Here is an 8,324-nt window from a genome sequence, read left to right on the forward strand (position 1 = left end):
TGAAAGAGCAGGTCAGTAGCACGCACATAAAAAAATGCACAAGTGCACACTTACACACTGGAGCCAAGTTTGCATTTGCATCAAACTGACATTTATATGGAAAAAAAAAACACACATGCTAACAGAATAATGTGTTGGAAAACTCCATGACATTTTCAATATTATAATTATTACAGTTAATTTGTTCTTTAAAGATTTAGTGACCTTTGATTAAAGTAACTGAAACATATTCTTATGATTTTACTTCATTATGAGTGAGTGGATATTTTTGTCTGTGAAATGTATTCTCCTACGGGAATTTGTAAATATCCACCTTCACAAATGTCGCTGAAACATTCCCACAGAGTCAGAGCACCTGATACTGACTCATGAGATAGATACCCAGCTCTGATTTGAGTTGACCTCATTTCAATTTTAGTGTAATTATACCTCATACAAACTCCACAGACTCACCCACCTATCCCCGAGATGTGCAGAGCAACAGTAGAAACATGATCCATGATCGCAACTTTGTTAGAATATGAAGAAGTTAAAAATTGTAGTGAGATGTGTGTGTGTGTTTGTGAAAGAGAGGGAGCAAGGGGGTGTTGGCCCTGCGCTGCCTGCAGTGATCAACGGCTGGTTATGTAACTCGGATGCTGCAGTATGTAGGTCACCAGCACAAGGAGAGGCAGGGATGGGGTAAGGAAAATGAAGCTGTGGAGTGCGTGCGTGTGTGTGTTAGTTCCTGTGTTGGTATGTGTGGATTTGAGTCCTTTCACAGCCCCTTGTTCACACATGGAGGATGTGCAGTTTTAAATGATGGTGAGCTGATGTCCAATATGATCAGTCACTGCAGTAACGTCTTCTTAATAAGCTGAAATTCACAAGCCAAGAGGAGGGGAAAAAACTGGATGCTGCTTTGTAGTGAAGCCAAATGTACTTCAAATCGTCCTAAACTTTGAATTGCAGGAGTTTGCATGTTCTGATGCCTGTAAAAAACATTTGATCATGTAAAATACAAATACAAAAAAAAATTAGCTAATTAGCACCAACATGGACCAAAAGCTCAAAGAAAGTCTGGATTTGATTGTGATCAGTTTGGACTTGTTTTGCCATGCAATTAAAAACAGGATGAAAACAATCAGATATTGAGCTCAGTATGGTTCACAGAAAAGCATTGTTGAAGAAACTCTGGAATTCAGCTAATCAATTATTAAACTCTTTGAAGCATGACTAGACATGGTGGCTAGCAGAGTCTCAAGTTCCCTCGCTGAGCATTGTTAGAGCTATTAACATCCTGTGCCTTTTCCCTGTTATGATTACTGTCTTGATCTGAATTCATATTTGGGGTCACGATTACGTGAATTTACAGCTTGGAAGTAACACCTTGAATGTCTCAAAGTGTGGTCTCAGTAGAAAGAAAGAAAGAAAGAAAGAGAGAAAGAAAGGGTACCATATTTCATTTGCAACACAATAAATGGGGCTTAGATCTGGTACATGCCTGCAGGAAGCCAGAGAAAGAAAACAGAGTGAGAGAAAGAGGGAGAAAAATGACTCCTCTGTTGAACATGCTTGGTTGGCTGCAGTTCAGAAGAGAGTTATGTTGCTTGCCATGACCCATTCAGTCTCTGCTGCCTCTGTCCGCCACAGCACTGTAAAATAGGTCAGTCAGTGTATGTGTGTGTGTAATTCTACAGATGCGTGTAGAACAATGATTTGAGGACTGCCAGTGTCAGTGACACACTGTAGCAAGCACATACACACATACATGCACACACAGCATTTACATCATAGCCTTAATATAGGACACAAGAAAGTTGTGCACTTCTGAAATGAAAGTAGGCCACAAGGAATAACTGTGTGTGTTGGTATGCGCATGTGTGAGAGATGAATCAGCTCCATGTTATGCAATGCTAAACCACACTAAACCACCTATTACCATATCTTGTGCCCTTGTGCTACAGGAAGAAGCCTGTAGGCGTGTTTGTCCAAGTAGAGGGTACAGAGAGTCGTACCCTTTCACTCTGACTTTAGCAATGCATCATCTGCCTGTTGAATTTAATGGGCTATAATTTGCTTTCCAAAAGCTTCATTCAGTTTTGTTCTTTGATGTTGCAATCATGGTCATGATCAGTGGTAGAGCCAAGATGAAGCCAGGGGTGGCCATGGCTACCACAGACTAAAGACCACACCACACAATCAATAGTGAAACCCCTTAGATTTCTGACTCACTGAGATTTCAGCAATCTTGTAAGCCAATAGCAAGTCACACTCTGCTGTCTTTAAAAATAAACTTGGGTAGGGCATTAAATTTCATGCATGTGGACCAAATTGCTTGGGGCCCAAGATTCACGTCTGTTTATCCTATTTATTTCCATGCTACCTCCCAGTTACTTCTGTCTTATCCATTTGTGTATCTGTTTTTCCACAAGTCAGGTGTCATGTTGATCAGCGCATTATTTCATGCTGCATTCATATTAACTGGTTCTTAGCTGACTATGACATAGTCATGCTAAGCTTCTAACACTGAATTTTGTCCCATCCAACAGCAAACATTGAACTTCTCTTTCAGCGTGATGCAAGACAGTCATCTTACAGCCACGACCAAAGACGTGGCTACAGTGTACATCTGGCTACACAAATACATGCAATTGGAATTATATCCAGTAAGGACGATTTTTCCAGCAGAACCTTGTTCTTGTTGTGGAACCATTTCTTTCCCTACACAGCTATCCAGCCATTCATTAATTTTCTTAACTGCTTATGCAGTTCTGTGGGGGTGGAGCCTATCCAGCTATCACACCATGAAAGGCAGGGTCATACCAGGCCAGCAGTCTGTTGCAGTGTTAATAGAGAGACATAAAACCATTTATGCTCACAGTCACACCTGTGGCCAATTTATAATCACCAAACATGTATGCCTTAAAGCTGGAGTAGTGGAGGAAACCCACTACACTACAAAAAAAAGATTATCATGGTATTACTTCTACAGGGTAGTCATGTCTGTATAAAAAAAAAAAAAAAATGGCAAGAGGAAGTGACCAGAAAAGAATGACAAATCATTTGGCCACCAGTGATTTGTCATGCAGAAAAACAGTAATGAGTCATCAACTTATGTTTAACTCCAGTGTAAGTAATGATCTCAGCTTGGTCACCACTATAACACTGGTCTAGTTTGGCTGTTATTCATGATCCAATTTGAAGAAGGGTTTTTCAGAATAACCAGTGAAAGCTATTTCTAACCAATTTATCGATCACAATCTCTGAATTAAACTCTTCACAGTCTTTAGTAATATAATCTTTAGTAACCTTTAGCTATTTAGCAGATCTGTACAGTAAAAAGTTTCACATTAGCTCAGAGAGAAACAGCTCCTGATTCAGTCCAGACACGTTGGCTTCCCACCTAGCTGCTGGAGAGCGCTGACTCAGGCATCATGAATGCCTCATCCCCGCCCCCCCCCCCCCCCCCCCCCCCCCACCCCCCTCCCAACCACAAGGTTCATATTTGTGAGATATATGTTAACAATTAAAAATTTTTTACTGGCATCAGTGGAAATCTAATGGTCCTCAGACATGTTGATTCAAGTGCATAGCTTTAAACCAAAGCTGTTACAGTGCTCCATAAATATTTTAACTGGAGCATCACTGATCAATAAAGTTAATTAAACGCAAAAGAGGTGGCTACCAGCATTTTTAAAGTTTTCTAGTAAGAATTCACAGGGAGGCAATAAGGATTTATATGTTTTTTCTAATTCAGACGGACTCATTATTAATGAGACATTTAACACTTTAATATCCTGCAGTGAGCCATTAAAAAGTAGACTCAGACTGCACCAAAGTGAAAGTTTAATCTTTTTAGCTTTTTTTTTTTATTTTAATGATCAGGCCTTGCAAACTAATGATATTATAGTATTAATTTTCTTCTTAAACAATTACATGGCTTTCATTTTCATGTTTCAGACTTGTTAGATAGAGCTGACATGTGGCTGCATCCAGCTACATGTTAGCTAGCTTTGCCCGCCATGATGAAGACACTCTGGAATGTGATCCTCACCCCTGACGTCCATTACTAATACATATCACACACTAAATAGTTTAGCCATGAGTGTGGGTAAAGAATAGCTGGGGGAGTAAAACCCACAGTCCTGTGCACAGTGAAAAAGTTTCTTGGTACACATACCTTTGAAATTACTTTAAATGGGATCTAAGGAGGACAAATTTAATTTACAGTTTATGTTCAAGTTAAGCTCATGCGACTGGATTGATCTAATAAAGGGAGTATTTTCAAATGCTCTGTGTGGTAAAGAAACTATATAGGGAAACAGAAAAGGTGAACCTTTCAGATGATTTGGAAGCTATCCAGCTGATTTGCCTCAAAGTGCTAATTTTCAGATTCATCTTGTAATACCTTTCCACTCAAAATGATATAACCATATTCTGTCTCCCATTGCTTTTGAAAATTAATCAAGGCTTGTACAGAGGGAACAAATAACAGGCATTCATAGAGGCATGAAAGCATTCAGTCATGCAGCTGTGAACCTTTTTGACATGGTATTTTATATTTTATACTATAATATTTTATTTCATATATTTGTCAGTTATGTATTGAAGAAATATTAAAAAGTATGCAAACCTCTGGGATTAGAAGTTGAAGTTGAAGACAAAATTAGGGGTAGCATGCAAAGCCCATTTTGGCTGGATGATGCCACCGTGGGTGAGCAGTTTCAATGTTGCAATCTCAGCTTTTTGAAACCAAATGTCAAAAGTATTTGGTGGATCTGACTGTGAAACTGAGGGACACTGCACGATCATAAGAGCAGTGGCTTGTTGGTCACAAAGTAGGTGTTCTGGACACAAGTTGCAAAATGATCATGTTGTCTTCGGTATGGCTTGAAAGCAGTGAGACAATAAACTTCAGGAAAGTGTTTAGTGAGGGCATGAATCAAAGCAGCCAAGGGACATTTTTTTCTCTAACTGGACTTTTTTTTTTTTTTGCAGCCAAGGAATTACCCTCTTCTGGCCATTATAAATAAAGTCCAGGTTCTCATCACATGTTTGTAAAGGCCGATCATGGCACGGTCACAATAACAGATTTTCATTTCTTAAAAAAAAAAAAAAAAAATCCAACAAAATTGTAATATTGACGTGTAACTGTTTATTACTGCACCTGCCTTTGTGGATGGAGTTTGTATGTTCTCCTCGTGTTTGTGTGGGTTTTCTCCAAGTACTCCGGTTTCCTCCCACGGTCCAGACATGCAGATACTGGGATCAAACTGGAAAATGTTACAGAACCATCTCTAAAGGAATATGGATTCAACCAATCCACAATCAGCCAAAGTGGCTATAAATGAAGGAAAGTAAAGAGCATCATTACCCTCCCCGAAGAGCAAGGTGTGCAGCAGTTTGGGAGGGCATGAAGGAGCCCAGGATTTTACACTCTGACAAAGCTAAAGGCCCCTTTCATACAGGACAGTATCAATCGTCTGTCCACCATCAGAATAACACTAAACAGTGGTGTGCATAGCAGGGTTGAAAAGTAGAAAGTATTGCCTTTAAGAGAAAACTGCAGCCTTTACAATTTACTGGATATTGTGGGGGAACCTTGCAATCCAGCATAAGAACAGTATCTGCTCTGTAAAACATGTTCCTGGTATTATAGTCTGGGCCTATTTTTTTCTGAGCTTAGACAGCTTGTCAATATTGCTGGAACAATTAATTCTGAATTATGCCAGCAAATCTGAAAGGAAAATGTCACAACATCCATCTGTGACTCAAGTCTAAAGAGACAAAGGGACATGAACCAAGATAACAACACTTAGTACATGTCACACGACAGAGTAGTTGAAGAAGAATACAGGTAGGGTTTTGAAACCATCAAGCAAAAGCCCTGACCTTACTCTAAAAAAATGTCAGTGAAGGACTTGAAGTGAACAGTTCATCACTGTAAACCTTCCAACATCCCACATTTGAAACTGTTAGCTGGGGTAAATTCCTCCAAGACCAGAAAGCAACCAGAGACACAAAAACTGAGTTATTACCAAAAATAATAAAATATAGTGTCTCAGTACTTTGTGTCAAAACAAAGGGAGACATAGACAAGAGATGTAAGAAAAAGGTAAACCCAAGAAACACAAATGCAAGAAATCAGGACCACAACAGCAACACTGCTGCACATCAGATACCAAAAGCAAAGGTTCACATACTTTTGACCTTTATATATTTATAATATTGGATATTTTTTCTATAAATGAACCACTAAGAATAATTTGTAATGGATTTTCTTTCTTGCACTGATGTTTTAGTTCATGTTTATTTTTTTGTTTTTCATTTTTGTGAGCACTTCTAAAGTGTTCGCAAAACATCTTACAATACAATACAATAGCTGATAATGTGATATTTAACCACATAAGTGCACAGTCAGCATTTTCTTACACACAAACTTTAATGGAGCAGCCTGACAGACTAACAAGCCAAAGCTGGAATCAGTTAGGTAACCTACAGTCATTTGTGGTGCTTATTAAGTGGATTAACCCCTTTAGATTAGTCTCAGCTATTTTTCCCATCTGTCCACCGTTACAGCACGGACCTGCTGATGTACAAGCTCCACAGGACGCACGCATAGACACGAGCAAAACACACACACAGGAAAACACAACAAAAGACTCATTACAAATACATCTACATGATCATGTGAGCAAATCTTTTCCAACTGACCTACTGTACTGTAAATCTACAATGTGTGTGATCATACATGCACACACACATACACACACACACACACGCTGAGCTCGTTCGCTTACATCACATGCGTGCATTCTGCAGACGCGCTTATGAAAAATACATGCGCACACTAATCTGTGATTAGTTGTTGGTTGTTAATTCTCAGCTGAGTGAACAGGAGACATGCAACTCGTGTACACAAAGAGGTGGAGTCGGTGTTAGCACATTTTGTGCTCTTTTAAGACAAAACATATTCATATTTACCAAAGCTTTTTATATATAGCAATTCACTAAATCTTCCGAGATAATAATATAAGACAATAACAAAAAACAAACAACCAAAAGTAAAAAATGAAAAGAAAAAAAGCTGATAATGACTCACTTTTTATGTAGTTGACAACTGGTAATATGTATCCTGCTAGATAAATACATGTATATTTGTAAAAAAAATATAAAGATAAAATATTTTGTTGTTAAAATAACAAATTTATAGAAATATGCAATAATTTTGAGTTCTTTATGGTACTTCCTATGTAGCTTCTCATTCAGGCAGCTATACTTTTTCCCCTATTGTGACTCAACAGAAATAATCTAAAAATCTACATCCTAGCCAAACAATGTTGCTTTAACAGTACTGCACTACTTCAGAAAAAAAAACTTGCTTTTATTACAAAAGAAAAATTCGTCATAAAACACAAGTTGCATAAGACTAATTTCAGAAGCTCACAATGAAGCTTCTGTGAATCATCCTGGTATGAAATAATATTAATTCCTCACATGAGACCACTTTACTATTAGTCAGCCTGTCAGCTGATTCAACAATTTCTGCAGCGTAAGTTCAGCTGAGGAAAGTGACCTGAAGTGACCTGTACAAAATGGACGTCGTTAACAATCAATCAGCCTGAGAGGCCTGAGGGGCAGAGAAGGACAACAAGAAACCAAAAACCACAACTAAAAAGAAGACGACGGCCCTGCCCTCAGGGGGGACGTCACTGGTTATTTCGGTTCAGGTTATTATGCTGCTGCTGTGGCTCCATATACTAAAGATATGGTAGAAAATTAGGTAGTCTTTTAACATATTAATGCAACTTGTTTAGTTATTTTTTTGATCAAGCTTATAGTTAGGGCTGGATCAGGTGACCCTGAACCCTCCATTATTATGCTTATGCTATGCTGCAATAGGCCTAGGCTGCTGTGGGGTTCCCATGATGCACTGAGTATTTCTTTTAAACTCACCTCTTTTCACTCTCTATGTGTTTATATCCCACTCTGCATTTAATCATTAGTTATTATTAATCTCTGTCTCTCTTCCACAGCATGTCTTTTGTCCCATCTCCCCCCCCCCTCATCCCCAACTGATCGTGGCATATGACTGCCCCTCCCTGAGCCTGGTTCTGCTGAACGGTTGTTCCTGTTTAAAAGGAGTTTTCAAGTGCTTGCTCATAGGGGTTGCTTGATTGATTGATTGATTGATTGATTGATTGATTGATTGATTGATTGTTGGGTTTTCTCTGTAATTATTGCATGGCCTTTACCTTATAATATAAAGCACCTTGAGGTGACTGTTGTGATTTGGCATTATATAAATAAAACTGAATTGAATAGAGGTGGTTTTTCATAGA

This window comes from Archocentrus centrarchus, chromosome 1 (genome assembly GCF_007364275.1).
Source record: "Archocentrus centrarchus isolate MPI-CPG fArcCen1 chromosome 1, fArcCen1, whole genome shotgun sequence".
NCBI classification, from domain to species: domain Eukaryota; kingdom Metazoa; phylum Chordata; class Actinopteri; order Cichliformes; family Cichlidae; genus Archocentrus; species Archocentrus centrarchus.